Source organism: Puma concolor, chromosome B3 (assembly GCF_028749965.1).
Source record: "Puma concolor isolate L17-30 chromosome B3, mPumCon1.1.hap2, whole genome shotgun sequence".
In the NCBI taxonomy this organism is placed as follows: domain Eukaryota; kingdom Metazoa; phylum Chordata; class Mammalia; order Carnivora; family Felidae; genus Puma; species Puma concolor.
In genome coordinates, this window is record NC_141672.1 from 118,104,196 (window position 1) to 118,120,113 (window position 15,918).

At 49.6% G+C, this 15,918-nt stretch overlaps 1 long non-coding RNA gene across 1 annotated transcript; it reads right to left on the reverse strand.

Annotated features, from left to right (window-relative positions):
* Positions 1–785: 785 nt before the first annotated feature.
* Positions 786–11,426, reverse strand: LOC147580332 (uncharacterized). Its single transcript, XR_015251919.1, has 2 exons — positions 11,070–11,426; positions 786–1,121 (listed from the first exon to the last, which is right to left on the reverse strand). It is a non-coding gene; the product is annotated as an uncharacterized LOC147580332 (long non-coding RNA).
* Between the last annotated feature and the right edge of the window lie 4,492 nt (positions 11,427–15,918).

The window sequence follows — 15,918 nt, forward strand, 5'->3', positions numbered from 1 at the left end:
TCCTGTGAATTCTCTTCCTCCACTTTGAAGTCCCAGACCCCCTACCCCCTTCTTCTTAGCTCAGGATAGCAGATAAGCCTCAATTACCTGACTATCATTGGGGGTCTTCTATTTTTATGGGTTTCCCGTACACATGAAATGTGTTTTTCTCATGTCAATCTTTTTTTTTTCATGTTTATTGATTTATTTTTGAGAGAGAGAGAGAGAGCAGGGGAGAAGCAAAGGGGGGGGGGCAGAAAGAATTCCAAGCAGGCTCTGTGCCATCAGTGCAGAGCCCGAATTAGGGCTTGAACCCACGAACCGCAAGATCATGACCTGAGCTGAAATCAAGAGTTGGCTACTGAACCAACTGAGCCACCCAGGCACCCCTCTTGTTAATCTGTTTTATGTCCAGTTAATTATTAGACCAGCCAAAGAACCTAGAAGGAAAGAAGGACAGTTTTCGGCCCCTACAACAGTGTCTGGGGTCCACTGGCCAATGAGGTAAGTCCCAGGGAGAGGGATTCCAGCTCAAAAAGAAGAAAGACTTTCAGCAGAACTGGAGGCCAGTGATTTGGTTTTGGGGGAACTAATGAGTTTTCTGTCACTGAGGAGTACATAGAGAGTAGCCCGTAGGTGGGACTGCGAGAGCTTCCAGAAGGGCCCCCAGAGGGGTCCCTCCTGATGGGACAGGACCCTACCGACCCTACCAAGGCAGGCTAGGTCCAAGGACCCAGAGGGGGCCCTGCAGGACGAGCCAAGAAAGTTGGTTTCACACAGGATAGAAATCAAACGCGAACCAGGCGGAAGTGAGAGCAGAGTTTAATTGAATAGCGTAAGTGATGGCACACAGCTGAGGGAGTATCTGGGGGACTCAGAAAAGGAGGGAGTCTCTCCGCCACTTGGGGTTAGGGGTTTCTACTGGAAGGGGGTTCAGGATACACATTCCTTCAGGAATCCAGGGTAGGGTCTGATCAAAGGCGAGTGTCAGGTGAACAGTAGGTGTTTTTCCATAAATCACCAAAGGTAGGGGGGATTGATGCCAGTGTCGACCAAGGTTTGTTCAAAGCTACCATCCTGGAACATGTTTGGGATCCAATTCTTCTTACATAGTATCAGGTGTTTGGGGGCCTGGGAAGAAACTTAGAGAATGATTAAGTTTCTTGTCTCCCCGTGGAGTGGGAACATAGCTTCTTTGGTTTACTCAGATGCAAAATATAGAGCATGAGCAAACTTAGGAGAGAAACAACCGAAATGGAGCCTTTCTAAAATGGAGTCCCTTCACTTTCTCTATCTCACTCCTTTGGGAAGATGGCCAGGAAGGGTATCTCCTCCCCAAATCTCCGCTGGCCCATCTGAGAGAGGGCTGGCAGGCTGGAGGGCTGAGGCGGTGGAGCCTGGGCATTGCCCAAATATCCTGCTCTCAGGACATGCCTCTCCTCTGGGCATCAGCAGTTGGACTTTGGCTTCCTCCCCAGTCCGGTTTCTATCCCAGCTCCTGTCACGACTCCACACATTCTCACAGCCAGGTGAAGGCAGGACTGCTAAGGAAAACCCCACTGCCCAGCATAGACCAGAGCACCGAAGTGCCCTCAGACTCCTCAGGGCTGGGCCTCACCTCCCTCTAGTGCCTCCTGGACCCAGGTGAGTGAGGGGCCTCCCCTCTCAAGGCCCAGACCTGCTGCTCCAGTGAAGCCTCTGGGGTCTGACCAATACACCTTGCCTCTCCTGTGCTGTGAACCTCGCCTCTCTCTGGGAGAACTCCTTCACAGCCAGATTCTGGAAGGGCAAGCCTGCTTCAGGGACAGGCACTGATAGGGAAGGGGGTTCTGGGACACTGCACAGGGGAGGTAGTGGGGGCCAGAGGGACCCTCCTTCAGCTGAGGGTCTTGCAGGTGGGCCTGCTCTGGGTGTGAGGCAGGGGGAACCCATTCAAATGAGATGTAAATTACCTACAGTGCCCCAGCCTGTCCCACAGCCATCCCTTCCTCTTCCTCCTGCCCCAGGGAGACCACGCTGGGTCTGAGCAGCCACCAAGGAGGCTCAGAGCTGGGTCAGCCTCTTCCCCTCAGCCCCTTTACCCTTAAGAGAGTTCTCTTTCCTCTGACAGCCTCAGTTTCCCCACACGAGCTATCTCCAAGAGCTTGTCTCAAGTGAACTGAGGTTGTCTGGCCAGGCCTTAGGGTGAGGTGGCCTAGGGGGTGGGGGGACCTTGGAGGCCAGAGAAAGCAGGAGGCAGTCTCATTCCTAGGGCCTGACATCCCAACAATGTGGCCAGCCAGCCTCTGGGTCCAAGGTGAAAGGTGATGGGCCTGGGGGTAGGGGTGGGCAAGAGGTGGGGACAGCTTGTGCTCTAGGTATTCAAAGATCAGGATGGTGGGGGCTGTGCACCCCAAGTGCAAGCAGTAAGAGGGGCATCATACGCAGAGAATTTAAAAACAATAATAAAGTCTGTCTGCCTTTTATTTTCACCCTGTGCCGGCACTTTTAAACCAGGTCAGTGATAAAAGACTCCTCTCTGAAAGTCTTACTGATCAAAGTTCTAAACAATTGCTACAATTACTATTGAATTTTTATAATAAACAAAATAAGCTTCAGATTAGCACCTTTACTGCTTATTGAGGAATATTGTGTTCTACATAAACGTTCACTCAGAGAATTCCCTGTTACACACGCACGGACAAGCTGTAGGGTCCCCACTGCCCATTCCGGGCCATTCTGTCTCCAGGACAGTCTTGGACAGGACATGGTCCTATGTGTAAACAGTGGATTCCAAATACACCAGGATAGTCCAATGATTGTAAAGACGAAGAAACAGAACTTGAGTGCCTTCAATTCTGCCACTCTGTGACAGCTTGGAGGTTTTATTTCTGTTTAAATTTAAGCTAGTTAGGGGTGCCTGAGTGGCTTAGTCCATTGAGCGTCCAACTTCAGCTCAGGTCATGACCTCAAGTTCTGGGAGTTCGAGCCCCACATCAGGCTCTGTGCTGACAGCTGAGCCTGCAGCCTGCTTCAGAATCTGTGTCTCCTTCTCTCTCTGCCTACTCCCTTGCTCATGTTCTGTCTCTCTCTGTCTCAAAAATAAATAAACGTTTAAAAAAATAATTAAAAAATAAAATTTAAACTAGTTAAATGGTGCAAAGTAAGAGAGGTAATAATTTTTGTCTGATAAATGCAAACTCTAGTTCACTATGAAATATATTCATTTCATTTCCTTATCATGTAGAGGGAAGTATTAAAGAATGGTTCACTATGAGAGTCAGATATGCTTGATAGAGTCAAATTTCTTGAGCAGCTCTGCAGAAGGGAACCCAGCCACTTCTCCACCCTGGGGGACCTTGACCCCATGGGAGGGCAGGGAAGGTGTTCGGCCTCCCCAGACAGAGAAACTGCCCTCGCTGACATTCCCAGCCCAGCAGTGGGCACCATCCCCCATTCCAGCTTCACCTGTGGGTGAGAATCCTCAGTGTAGCCTGAAGCCACCTCGTTGCACCAGGTCAGAGGGGCAGGGAATGGAATGACCCCAGCTTAGCCATGAGGGAGCTCTGATAAGAAGCAGAGGCCCCAAGTGTTCCAACCTCAGCCAGGGAGGACAGCCTGGAAGACGTTTAGGAAACTGACAGGTGCTCTCCAGCTTCAGCCTGCATCTCTCATCCTACCCCACTGTCTCCCCTGCATGATTGGAGGTGCATAAAATATGCCAGTGTGTCTTAAGCATTATTTTGAGCTGAAGATATTTGAGAATCAGCACATGCAGGAAGAGGTGCTTTTTTCTTAACTTCCCCTTATCTGCCTAAAATCAGAGCCTCCCAAAAGAATTCTAGCGTCATAGGGGGCGCCTGGGTGGCTCAGTAGGTTAAGAATTCCAGCGTCATAAACCCCCTCCCCAGGAGTTTTGCAACCAGAGAAGATTGACTCCTGTCACCTGTGACCAGGATAAGAAATCACCTAAACAGACATATCACAAAACGATCTTATCTCCCATCTATTGTAGAGGCCCATGTATCTTTCCTAAAAGTCATTTGTTTTCCCATAAAGTGTCATTTCTCCCCTCCCCCTTCCCTTATTGAGACGGGATCTAACATCTGACAAGGGGAAAATATATAGAGAACTCATGCAACTAAAGAGCAAAACAAAAAACAAACAATCCAACTAAAAATGGGCAAAAGAACCGAATAGAAATTTCTCCAAAGAAAACATCCAGATGGCCAACGGATACATCAAAAGATGCTCAACCTCACTCATCATCAGGGAAATACAAATCAAAACCACAATGAGATATCACCTCACACCTGTTAGCATGACTGTCATCAAAAAAGACAAGAAATAATGAGTGTCGGCAAGGATGTGGAGGAAAGGGAACCCTGGTGCACCATTGGTAGAAATGCAAACTAGTGTAGCCACCGTGGAAAACAGTATGGAGGTTCCTCAAGAAATTAAAAAGAGCTGCCCTATGATTCAACAACCCCACTTCTAGGCATATATGTAAAGGAAAGGAAAACAGGATCTCAAGGACATGACTGTACTCCCGTGTTCATTGCAACATAATTCAGCACAGCCAAGACATGGAAACAGCGTTAAGTGTCCATCGAGGGATAAATGGTACATATATGCAGTGGAATATTATTCAGCCACGAGGAAGAAGAAAATCTGCCATTTGCAACATGGATGGACCTTGACGGCATTATGCTGAGTGTCAGGCAGAGAAAGACAAATACTGTAATGTATCACTGGTATGTGATATGTGCAGAACTCATAGAAACAGAGAATACGGTGTTGGTTGCCAGGGGCTAGGAGGATGGGGGCAAGGGAGAGTTGTCAGTCCAACAGTACAAACTTTGAGTTATAAGATAAATAAGTTCTGGGGATCTAATGTGTAGCATGGTAATTATAGTCAATAATACCGCATTATATAGTTGAAAGTTGCCAAGAGAGTACATCTTGACTGTTATCACCATGAAAAATAAATACTCATTCTATGACATGATGGAGGTGTTAGCTAACCTATGATGGTAATCATTTTGCAATACATAACTGTATTAAATCAACACGTACTACTTAAACTTACACAATGTTGTATGTCAATTAAATCTCAAGAAAACTGGAAGACAAAATTGGGTGTAGGAGCCCCAAATTCTAACTGCTTCTTTGAGCACATTTTCCATGAGCTCCTGCATTAGTGCATGAATAAACTTTATCTTTTCTCCTATTAATTTTTTAATCTGTCAGTTTAATTCACAGGTCCTCAATCACTGGATCTAAGTAGGTAGAGGAAAAGTTTGTCCTCCCCAACATGATTAAAATCAAAATAGTACTAGGTAACATTCATTGATCATGTACTATATGCCAGGCCCTGTCCTAAACCTTTATATGTGTTATCTAATTTAATCCACCTAATATCCCTTTGAGGTGGATGCTGTTGTTAGCCCCATTTAATAAAAACAAAAATTGGGCACCTAGCTGACTCAGTCGGTGGAGCATGTGACTCTTGATCTTGGGGTCATGAGTTCAGGACCCACACTGGGTGTAGAGCTCACTAAGGAAAGAAAGAGGAAGGAAGGAAAGAAGCAAGGAAGGAAGGAGAGGGGGAAGGAAGGAGGGAGAAAGAAATATAAAAATAAAAACAAAACTTAAGGCATAAAGAGGTTAACTTGCCCAAGGCACAGAGAATAAGCAGTGGAGCTGGGATTTGAACCAGTCATGCCCAGAGCTCAAGCCTAAGGAGCTGGGGCCAGGCCACAGGTGCTGTGGGTCCTGCTTCTGGCTCTGCCACCACTGGCTCTGTAACTTGGGACCTCAGTTCCCCTGTCTTCACAGTGGGGTAGTAATGTCCCTCCTAGCTCTGATAGTTCTCAGTCCCAAGACAGTGGGGCCGGCAAGGATGCCAGCTGGAGTGTGACCCATCTACATGGCCAGCAGAGATAATGTCGTACTACAGGAAGAAGCCATTGGCTGCAGAGGGAGGGGCTGGGCTGAAGCCCTAAGACTTGGGTGTTCTACCCACTTCTGCCACTGCCTTACCGTGGACCTTTAGACCAATTGCTTGTCCTTCTGAGTCTCAGTGCCTTCATATCTCATCTACTTGGTCTTTAGTCTTGAAGATCTGAAGACAGAGTGTAAACTATATAGAATATACTCAAAATGTAGAGTATCAGTGCATGAATTGTGAGTCCCAGTGATATGGTGACCGCACCTCAGCATCAACATATGAGGGTTGCCTAATTTGCATATTTATCAGACCTGCAGCCAGGTTTGAGGGGGTGGTGGAGCCTGCATATGTGCCAGTCCAATCAAGAGCAACACCTCATTTAACTAATTTGCACGTAGCCAATCATAGCGAAGACATGAATGGCAACTCCCTTAGAGGAAATGTAGTATGATAAAAAAAATATTATATATGTAATTGGGGCTCCTGAGTGGCCCCTTTGGTTACGTGTCTGACTCTTGATTCAGCTCTGGTCATGATCTCTCGGTTGGTAAGTTCAAGCCCCGCATCAGGCTCTGCACTGAGAGTGCGGAGCCTGCTTGGAATTCTCTCTCTCTCTCTCTCTCTCTCTCTGCCCCTGCCCCACTCTTGCTCTCTCTCTCTCTAAATAAATAAATAAATAAATAAATAAATAAGTAAACTTTAGAATTTATGCTAATGAGGTGACTTAGGGTGGGTGGCCCCCAAGATAGTTTCAGGATGGGGGCTGATCACCAGAAACGCCAAATATGTGATTTCAGCTCTACACCCACCCTGACTTGGGAGGAGGGAGAGAGGGCTGACTATTGGATTATAAAAACTCTTTTACAACGAGATTCAGAGAGCCTCCGAGTTGGTAAATACATGAAGGAACAGGGTGGGCAGGTACTGTAGCTTCAGAGGGCATGGAAGCTCCGTGCCTTATCCCCATGCCTTGCCCCATGCGTGTCTTCCATTTGACTGTTTGTATCTTTTATAATAAGCTGGTAAGTGCAAGTAAAGTGTTTTCCTGAGTTCATTCTAGCAAATGACTGAAACCGGGGGGTGGGGCGATTGTGGGAACCCCTGAGTTTATAGTCAGCCCAGCAGAAGTGTGCGTAGCCCAGGCACCCCATTTGCAACTGGCGTCTGAAGTGGGGCTAGTCTTGTGGGACTGAGCCCTTTAAGTTGTAAGATCTGAGGCTAACTCCAGGTAGACAGTGTCAGAATTAAGTTGACTTGCTGGACACCCAGTTAGAGAATTGGCTGTTGGCGTGGAAAAAACTACACACGGGAAACACTTACAAAAACGGAGTTCTCCGCTACAGAGTGTAAGAGCCACGCAGGGTGCATGCTGTCTCTCAGCAACATGCACAGAAAAGTTTGAAATAAAGGGCAAGTGTCCATCAGGAGGCTCTGCGTGCTGCCATGAAGAGCTTCAAACCAGAGCTGCTGCAGAATAACATTCGGGGAGCCAGCACTGTTGGCGAGAGAGCGCGTCTATACCAGTAAAGCAGACCATGACGGGCATCGCCTAGAGCCGTGCCCGTTTACTTCTGCCCCAAAGCAATGCATATGATTCTATATTAGGATCTTTTGTAATATCTTTCTTTTCTTTTTTTTAGTTTATTTTGAGAGAGAGAGAGTGCTCGTGCACATGAGCAAGCAGGGGAGAAGCAGAGAGAGAGAGAGAATCCCAACCAGGCTCCCCTTGTCAGCTCGGAGCCCCATGCGGGGCTGGAACTCACAAACTGAAACTGGGATTGTGACCTGAGCTGAAATCAAGAGCCGGTCACCCAGGTGTCCCTGTTTTAGGATTTTTTATGTTGAATAATCATATAATAAGTGTGAATAATTTGGAAATGCTACCCATCTTATCCTGGGTCCTCTGAAAAACCGAGTTGGATGCAAGGACTAAGGACTAAGGTGCTAACACTTTATTTGGGAGAAGAAGGAAAGGGAGGGAGGCCAGGGGAGGTGGAATGCACTGTGTGATGTGTGACCGAGCTGACGGTATCCTCACAGCAAGCAAGCATGTCCCTCTGCATGGGGATGTGGCCAGAGCGTTACAAGGAGGAATGGCACCTTGGAGCAGTCCCAGGGGAGACAAATGAGGCAGAATTTACCTGCCCAGCTGCTCCCCATCTCCTATTTCTTGTTGGCCAAGTTTCACCTCAGTTGGAGTGAAATCACCCATTCTTAGGGGTTCGTCACCAAGTTCCTCGGTGGTGCGATCCGTGCCTTGTGATGTGGCATTTTCTCCTATTCTAAAAGCGGAGCGTCGCCCAGTGCTGGTGGTGTGCCGGACAAGAGGACTAAAGCCGATTGCTGAGTGAATCTGAGCAAATACTCAAGGTCTGCACCTGCAGATGCTCTTCTGTTTGGGATCCAAAGTTGCTTTGAAGCCTGGAGAATCAGTACAATGTGTTCACTGCATTGACACACTTTCTCCCTCTGTAAAATGAGGGAGCTGAGGATGACCTTCATGTCTCCCTACTCCAATTCTGGGGCGGGGTGGTAGGAAGGCCACCAGGGGCCCAGCACAGCTCACTCACACCTCCGCCTTCGGCTGCCTGTGACCACACCCCCACAAGCCATCTCCCAGCACAGCCCAATAACAGAACTCACATTCCCCAGTAACCACTTACTGTACGCCAGGGACCCGTAAGTGAATCAGACCCCGTCTCTACGGTTTGATTGCTAATAATAGCCGCCCCTAATATCATCTTTTATTGTAGCAACATCTTTGTGTCTGGCGTATAAGCATGAACATACACACATGCATCTTGTTTAGTCCTGCCCACAACCTTGAAGTTATGCATCATTTCCCCATGTTACAGATGGAAAAACTAAGGCTTGCACTTGATCTTAGCCAAAAGGCCGAGAAGCGATGGAAAAACTAAGGCTTGGATAATGCTCTGGGATTTGCCCAAGACCGTGAAGGAGTCGGAGGAGCCCGATGTAGACTTAACACATACTATAGTTTGAATATTATGGGGAAGTCAACTGAAGAACATACTAGATGGATGCCCATTTTTCCTTAATCAGGCAGCTTTTCTCAATATACTATAAAGTTCTTTGTGGCCAATGCCCCTGCACACACTTCAGGCTAAGGGTCCTGGGTGGCCTCCTGTCTGGGTATGAGTGCGTGAGTGCTTACCCTCTTCCTCTCCTCAGTGCAGCACAGCCTGATAGCTAGAGGGCTGAGCTTCGGCCCCCATTATGGGTCATCATCCAAGCAGAGCTCAGGAGCACCCAACTCTTAGGCTGAACTTGTGTCATCAGGCTTTGGGGTCCTCTTGTCCTTTGCCCACACTTTGCAGCCCTCCTCCCTGGTGAGACGCTCCCTCCAGCAACTGGTCTGGAGCATCTGGCCACACCTGAGAAACAGAACCCAAATCACCCTGGTCTGGGACTGGTGTTGTATGAAGAGTGCCTCTTCCAAACTCTATCAGGAAGTAGACACCTGGGGCACCACGATCATTCCCCTCAAGGGAACAAACCGCCATGCTTAATAAGTGGAAATATTTTTTAAGCCAGGAAGCCTGCTGCTCTAAATTTGCTAAAACTGGGTCAATATTTGGCTTCAATCCCGAGGACAAATATCAGTATGGAGAAAAGTTTTATAGTTGTCAGTGTTCTACAGACCAATGAATGTGGCCAATTACACGTTGTACAGATGGGCAGTGAACTGGGTGTTTGAAAATGTTACCTTTCATTTGTGTAGAAGCAAAAGACACATTTTTAGAAAGTATTTTCAAAAAGAGAAAAGTGGCACACTATAAAAATAAAATGGAAGAGATGAGCCTGATAGTTGGCGATCAACGTTCCATAACAAAACCGCGTCTTGTTTGTTGAACAAGTTTTTGCCCACTTGCAATGCTCTGTGAGTGCTTTCCCCAAGTGGGGGTTCTCACTGAGGAGGGAGGGAGGGTTTGGGAATCTCTTTGGTCTCTCCTCTCCTTCCCCCTCAGGATCCCCCACCAATGTGAGGTCTGGTGCACTGGCCCACCTGGCCTCCTGGTCCTCCCCACCCACCCCACTGGCCATCCTTCCCGGGACAGGCAGTGATATGATGCATTCAGCACAGTGACTTGCCCAGGGCGAGCCTCTCTCCCACTTCCATTTCTTTTTGGTTTTTTAAGCTTTTCAATGTTTATTTATTTTTGAGAGAGAGAGAGAGACAGAGACAGAGTGCAAGTGGGGGAGGGGCAGGGAGAGAGGGAGACATAGAATTCGAAGCAGGCCCCAGGCTCTGAGCTGTCAGTACAGAGCCCGATGCGGGCCTCGAACCCAAGGACTGCAAGATCATGACCTGAGCTGAAGTCGGATGCTTAACCGCCTGAGCCACCCAGTCACCCCTCTCCCAACCCCATTTGGGTGCCTAGCGTATCCTGGCTTGAAGGTTGGGACCCGGGTCTAGACTGAAGGCCTCTGGGAAGGGAAGATGCTTGACTTGACTTTGTGCGTCATCTCTCTGGATCGGAAGAGGATCCATCTGGCCGGAGGAGCAACCTGGTAGTTGGTGGGTCCCATAAATACGTGCCAAGTCTTGGGGCTCATCCACCTCCACCTCCCCATTGGCAGTTCTGCACTTGCCCTGTGAGTATCCCCATACTGGAAGGAGGGGATTTATTTATTAAATAAATAAAAAGAACATTATAATGGTTGAGAGAGAAATCGCGGAGAAAAGGAAAAAGCCTTCCTTTCTGCTTTTTGAACAGGAACGCTATAATTTCCCTTTGCACTTGGCCTGGCAAATTATGTAACCAATCGTGGATGCAGGTTGTGCTGGAGCCAGCTCTCACTGGCTCCCAACTCCATGTTCAGTGACATCATGTTAGAAGCTTAAAAGGGCCATGGTGGTAATAGTACAGAAATCAGGCAAATGCTGCAAAATAGGACTTTTTTTTTTTTTTTTTTAAGAGCTGATTGTTAAACATTTACCAGCACACCATTACAGAGCATTAAATAACACTGGAAACTTCCTACTCTTGTACTGACTAAACCCAAAGGCCCAAACTTCTATGGAGACAGTGTGGAGCCCTGGAAGGAAGGCCAGGGAAGAAAGCCAGGGACTGACCCAAACCACTTCACCACTGTTATCAGGATGAGGAAACAAGCTCAGAGAGGTAATGGGACTCACCCACGACCACACAGCAGGACAACTGCTGAGCTTACATTTGGATCCAAAGTCCTGGCTCTTCGGAGAGGCTCTTTAGAGCTGCATGTCTCCTGTCCCTGCACAGCACCTAGTGCAGGGTCTGAACTTCAGGAATAACTAGGACCAAAGTGCTCGGGAGGAGCAGGCAGGAGGGGAGCTGGGGGAAGGACCCAGAAGTCCCAACCCTGCAGTTTTGTCCTCTTCCAGGACCTTCACAGCCTGAGGCAGAGGCCTGTACAAATGAGCAGCAGGACAGAACGTTCCAGCAGCCAGTGACTACATCAGAGGCACAAATATTTGCTAAGCCCAGGGGCCTCCCAGACATTCTGGCAGGATTGGGGAAAGCAAGTGTATGGAGCCTCTCCCTGTGGGGCCAGGAAATCCAGAGAAGGTAAGAGCCCCTTGAAGAGGTGTCCCCTGACCCCATTCTCTTTGTCACATTTGTATACTAGGCTCTCACACCCGTAAGTATGTAAAGTCCTATCACAAAGCACCTTCTCAGCCGTGAGCAGAACAGAGAGCTGACCCCCTTTTACAGATGAGGAAAGCCAGGCCCACACAGGGAACAGACTGTGTGAAAGGGCTGGGAAATGGGAGAGCCTGAAGTGGAGACAGGACCAGAAAGCTAACACCCAGCACCAACAGTCTCCCATCCTGCACTGGGTCTGCTGCCCCCTTCCTCAAGAACTTCCCTTAAGCCTTGGACTAGTTGGATCCTTAAGCTTGGACTAGTTGGTAGTCCCTGACCGACTGCCAGACCATCTTCTCTGGTCAGACCTCCCGTACCCTTGTTTCTTCTCCTCTCTTCTTACCTCCCAGCTCCGGGAGCCCTTGCAGCCCCACACTCTCCCCCAGTCTTGCCCTTCCTGCCTTGCCTAGCTCAGACCTCCAGTCCGGGAAGCTGTCCGGGACTGTTCCTGCCCACAGGGCTCTTGCCCTCACAGGAGTGGTAGCATGAAGGACTGGAAGCAAGGGTCTGGATCCTAGGTGCAGCTCTGTCACCAACTTGCGGGGTGACCTGGGGCTACCTTGCGAGTCTCAGATTGCTCATCTGGACTCAGCTCTCCTGCCTCACCAGGGAACTGAGAGTCTGGGTGGGAAAATCCTGGCAGTGGACACAGGCCACAGCTGCTCGGGTTCTTGTTGGCATCAGCATTGTCCAAACTTTAGGCTCCATTCAGATCCATTGTCATCCAGCCACACCTTGTATTGTCTTCTGCCTCTGGGGAGGGCGAGGGGCTAGGGGAGGCCAGTGTGTGGCCTGAGAGCTCAGCTGGGCTGGGTGCTGTGGGCCCAGCAGCCCCTGCTCCTCTCCACTGGCTCCAGTAAGCCAGACCTGGGTGTGGGGTTTGGGGGGCCTGCAGCAAGAGGGTTTGGAGGCCACCCTGAGTCCCAGCCCCTAGGCAGCTGGGTCCTTCAAACCCCCAGGGTGTTAACAACTTTTCCCAGTTAAGAGCAAATTCCCTCTCCATGCCAACAAAATTAGAAAGGGCCCCTGGGAAGTGCTGGAGTCTTCCCTCCCCCCACCCCACCACCAACCCTCACAGACTCTTGAAGGGCCACAATGCATAGAATCAGAGACTGTCACAGCAATGCACCGTAATTGTACAGATGAGAAAACTAAGACCTAAAGAGAGACGGGGACTCGCCACCACCGCGTGGAGACGCTAGTGTGTTCAGAGGGAGGGCCCTTGTCTTGAGGCTTCGTGGGCCTTCCAAGCGCCAGCTTTTTATTTAGTTGTAATGTTATTTTGAGTTGCTTTGGGGGATTAGGCCCTTTCGGAGTCACCCATTGGCGCCGCCACTGCTCCGGGTCTTGGACGTCTGAGGTTTTTGGAAACGACACCAATTCCCACGGGCGCCGAGCGACCTCCTGGAGCGGGTTCCGAGGTCCTGGACTTTCGGATGTCCCAGGACTCAGCTGGGCTCCCTGAGGGAGCGGGGCGGACTCTGGGGGCGGGGCTCCGGGGGCGGGGCCAGTGACTGTGACCCCGCCCCCCGGCCTGAACCCACTCCGTAAACAGGCGGCCGCGGCGCCTGGGGGCTTCTGCTGCAAGCCGGGCGCCGAGTTACATCACGGTTCCCGGGAGCTTCCTGCCCCGACGGCCAGGTCCCCGTGGCCCTCGCCTGCCCGCCTGACGCCGGTGTCCGAGGAGCAGAGGGTGGCGAGGCGCCCGCCTGCCCTGGCCTGCTGGCCTGCGCTCTCCCCGCAGGCCGGTGGGGCTTCGTGGCGATCTGGCTCGGCTGGAGGGTGGGGCCTCTGCCTCAGCCGCGCAGAATCTGCGTCTCAGTTTCCCCATCTCTGAAACCAGGGGCTGCGTTAGGAGTGGGTGTCTCCCAGTTGGGGGACGAGGAGATGCTCCTTGAGCCTCGGGCGAAGGGCGGCCCTAGGAGGGGCAGTGACTCTGACTTGGCTTTCGACTTTAGCCAAGTGGTGGCTGCTCACAAAGCCACCTGACTCAGAAGGCAGTCGCGGCCCCCGAGGGCCTTAGGGACCACTCAACCTCGCAGAAGAAGGATGACTTTGTAGTATCCTAGCCTACCCCTCTCCCCACTTGTTGCGGACACAGACCCTCTGGGTAAAATGAAAAACTTGGTCTCAGGCTACCACTCTCCCAGAGCTTTGGAAAAGATACTCGGTTGCACAACCTGGAGGGAGATTTCTGCGCAACAACAGCTTCCCCCTTGGGGCCTGAGAGAAACAGGCTGCCTGAGGAGGCAGGGGGCACCTTGCGCTTGGGAGACACCCAAGCAAATGTGGGCCAGAGCTGGTGAGGGAGGCAGTAGAAAGGATGCTTGCTGAGATCTCCGGGGGCTGCCCAGTCCTGGGACTTGACTATTTGGTGATTCTGCACCTACGTTGTCCAAAAAGAAAAGCATTAGCCACATGTAGCTGTTGAGCACTTGAAATATGGTGTGGGGACCCACTCAGAACCCCAGAGCTGGCATGAAGATTATCTTAAGACATTTGAGATTCAACCAATGCAGGAAAAAGGCTTCCTCAGAGCTTCCCTTATCTGACTAAGAGCATCAACTTCTGGGAAGTGAGGCTACCATAAATCCTGTCTTCAAAAGAGCTTTATGGCCCAGAAGAAGATGAGAGACCATCCATACCCGTATAGATAAATATTATCACAAACTCTCTTATCTTATGTTCTCCTAAAAGTCCATTTGTCTTTGCTAAAGAAATCTATTTGTTTTTCCCATTGAGCCACTTCCCTCCACTCACTTTTCCCTACTAAGGTCTGTAAACCTTTACCTGTAATAGTTTAAGGAGACTCCTACTTCCTTTGTTCCTTTGTTGGCTCCTGTATGCATACCAATACCCCTTTTCTCCTGTTAATTTGCCTTTTGTCAAAGGAGTCCCAGCAACTGCACCTAGGAGGGTAGGGGAAACTTTGTTTCCCTCCCCTACAGTCACTAGTCCACATTGATAAGTGCAAGAAGTGTAAAATACACACAGGATTTCAAAGATAGCATGAGATAAAAGAATGCAAAATAGGGGCGCCGGGTTGGCTCAGTCGTTGGAGCTTCCGACTTCAGCTCAGGTCATGATCTCGCGGTTTGTGGGTACGAGCCCCACATTGGATTCTGTGCTGACTGACAGCTCAGAGCCTGGAGCCTGCTTTAGATTCTGTGTCTCCCTCTCTCTCTGCCCTTCCCCCACTCACGTGCTGTCTCTGTCTCAAAAATAAATAAACATTAAAAAAAAGAATGTAAAATGTATCATTAATAACTCCAAGTATTGATTACATGTGAAATCATACTTTGGATAAGTTGGGTTAAATAAAATATATTATTAAAATTAATTTCACCTGGTTTTTTTTACTCTTTTCATGTCTACTAGAGAAACTTTAAAAAAAACATATGCGGTTGGCATTATGTCCCTATTGGAAAGAACTACTAAATGTCAGGTAACCTTGTATCTTTGGGTTTGCTTTTACCAGACAACATCACCGGGCTTTATTAACTGAATGCTCTGCATCAGGTCCTGAACAGCTTTGGTGGGGGGGGGGGGGGGGGGGGGGGCGGGTGGAGACGGGGGAGATACTGCGCCAGCCTTCAGGGAAGCTGCCAAGCCCCTCTTGGCTCTCAGCTCAGCCTGGCTGAGTCCTCCTGCAGTCCTGCCTCCACAGGACACTCAGGCCAGCAGAAGGCTGGGCAGAGGGCTCTGAGGACTGCCAAGGCTCTGGGAACTTAGGGAAGGAGCTTCATGCAGGGCAAGGGTTCAGAAGACAGTGTAGCCCATGGCCAGGAACCATGGTTGGCCCTTGAGAGCTGTTCCCATGGCCAGGACCACAGACAGGCCTTTCAGCTGCCCCAGTCCCAGGCCTCACTGCCCAGCACCTCCTGGCCGTCTCTTAGTGGCAACAGAGGCTTCCACCAGCCTTGCCAGCACCACCTGGCTGTGATGGAACAGGCTTCTCTGCTCTCTCATTCTCTTTGCCACCTCCCGGCCCCCAGGCTCTGCTTGATTAAAAGATATTTCTGATAGTCATTCAGGGGTACAGGTGGCAGTTTGGGGGAAAAAATATCCCAGGCTCAAAAAAGACAACTACAGCTGGTGTTTCTGATTAACAGCCCACACCTAGCAATTTGGAGGGATGGTCCTGCTTGGTATGACCCAGGTTTAACCCATGCAGCTGATAGAAATGTGACAGCTTTACAGCCATGTAAAGCTAACCAGACCTGTACATAGTTAAACAACCTTATCTAACATTCCTGTTTCTTCTCCTCTGTAAATGTGCTCATAATAATAATAGCCGACGCTCTTATCGTGCTTATTGTGTGTCAGGCACTGTGCTAGTAGCTTACATTGATGAATTCATTT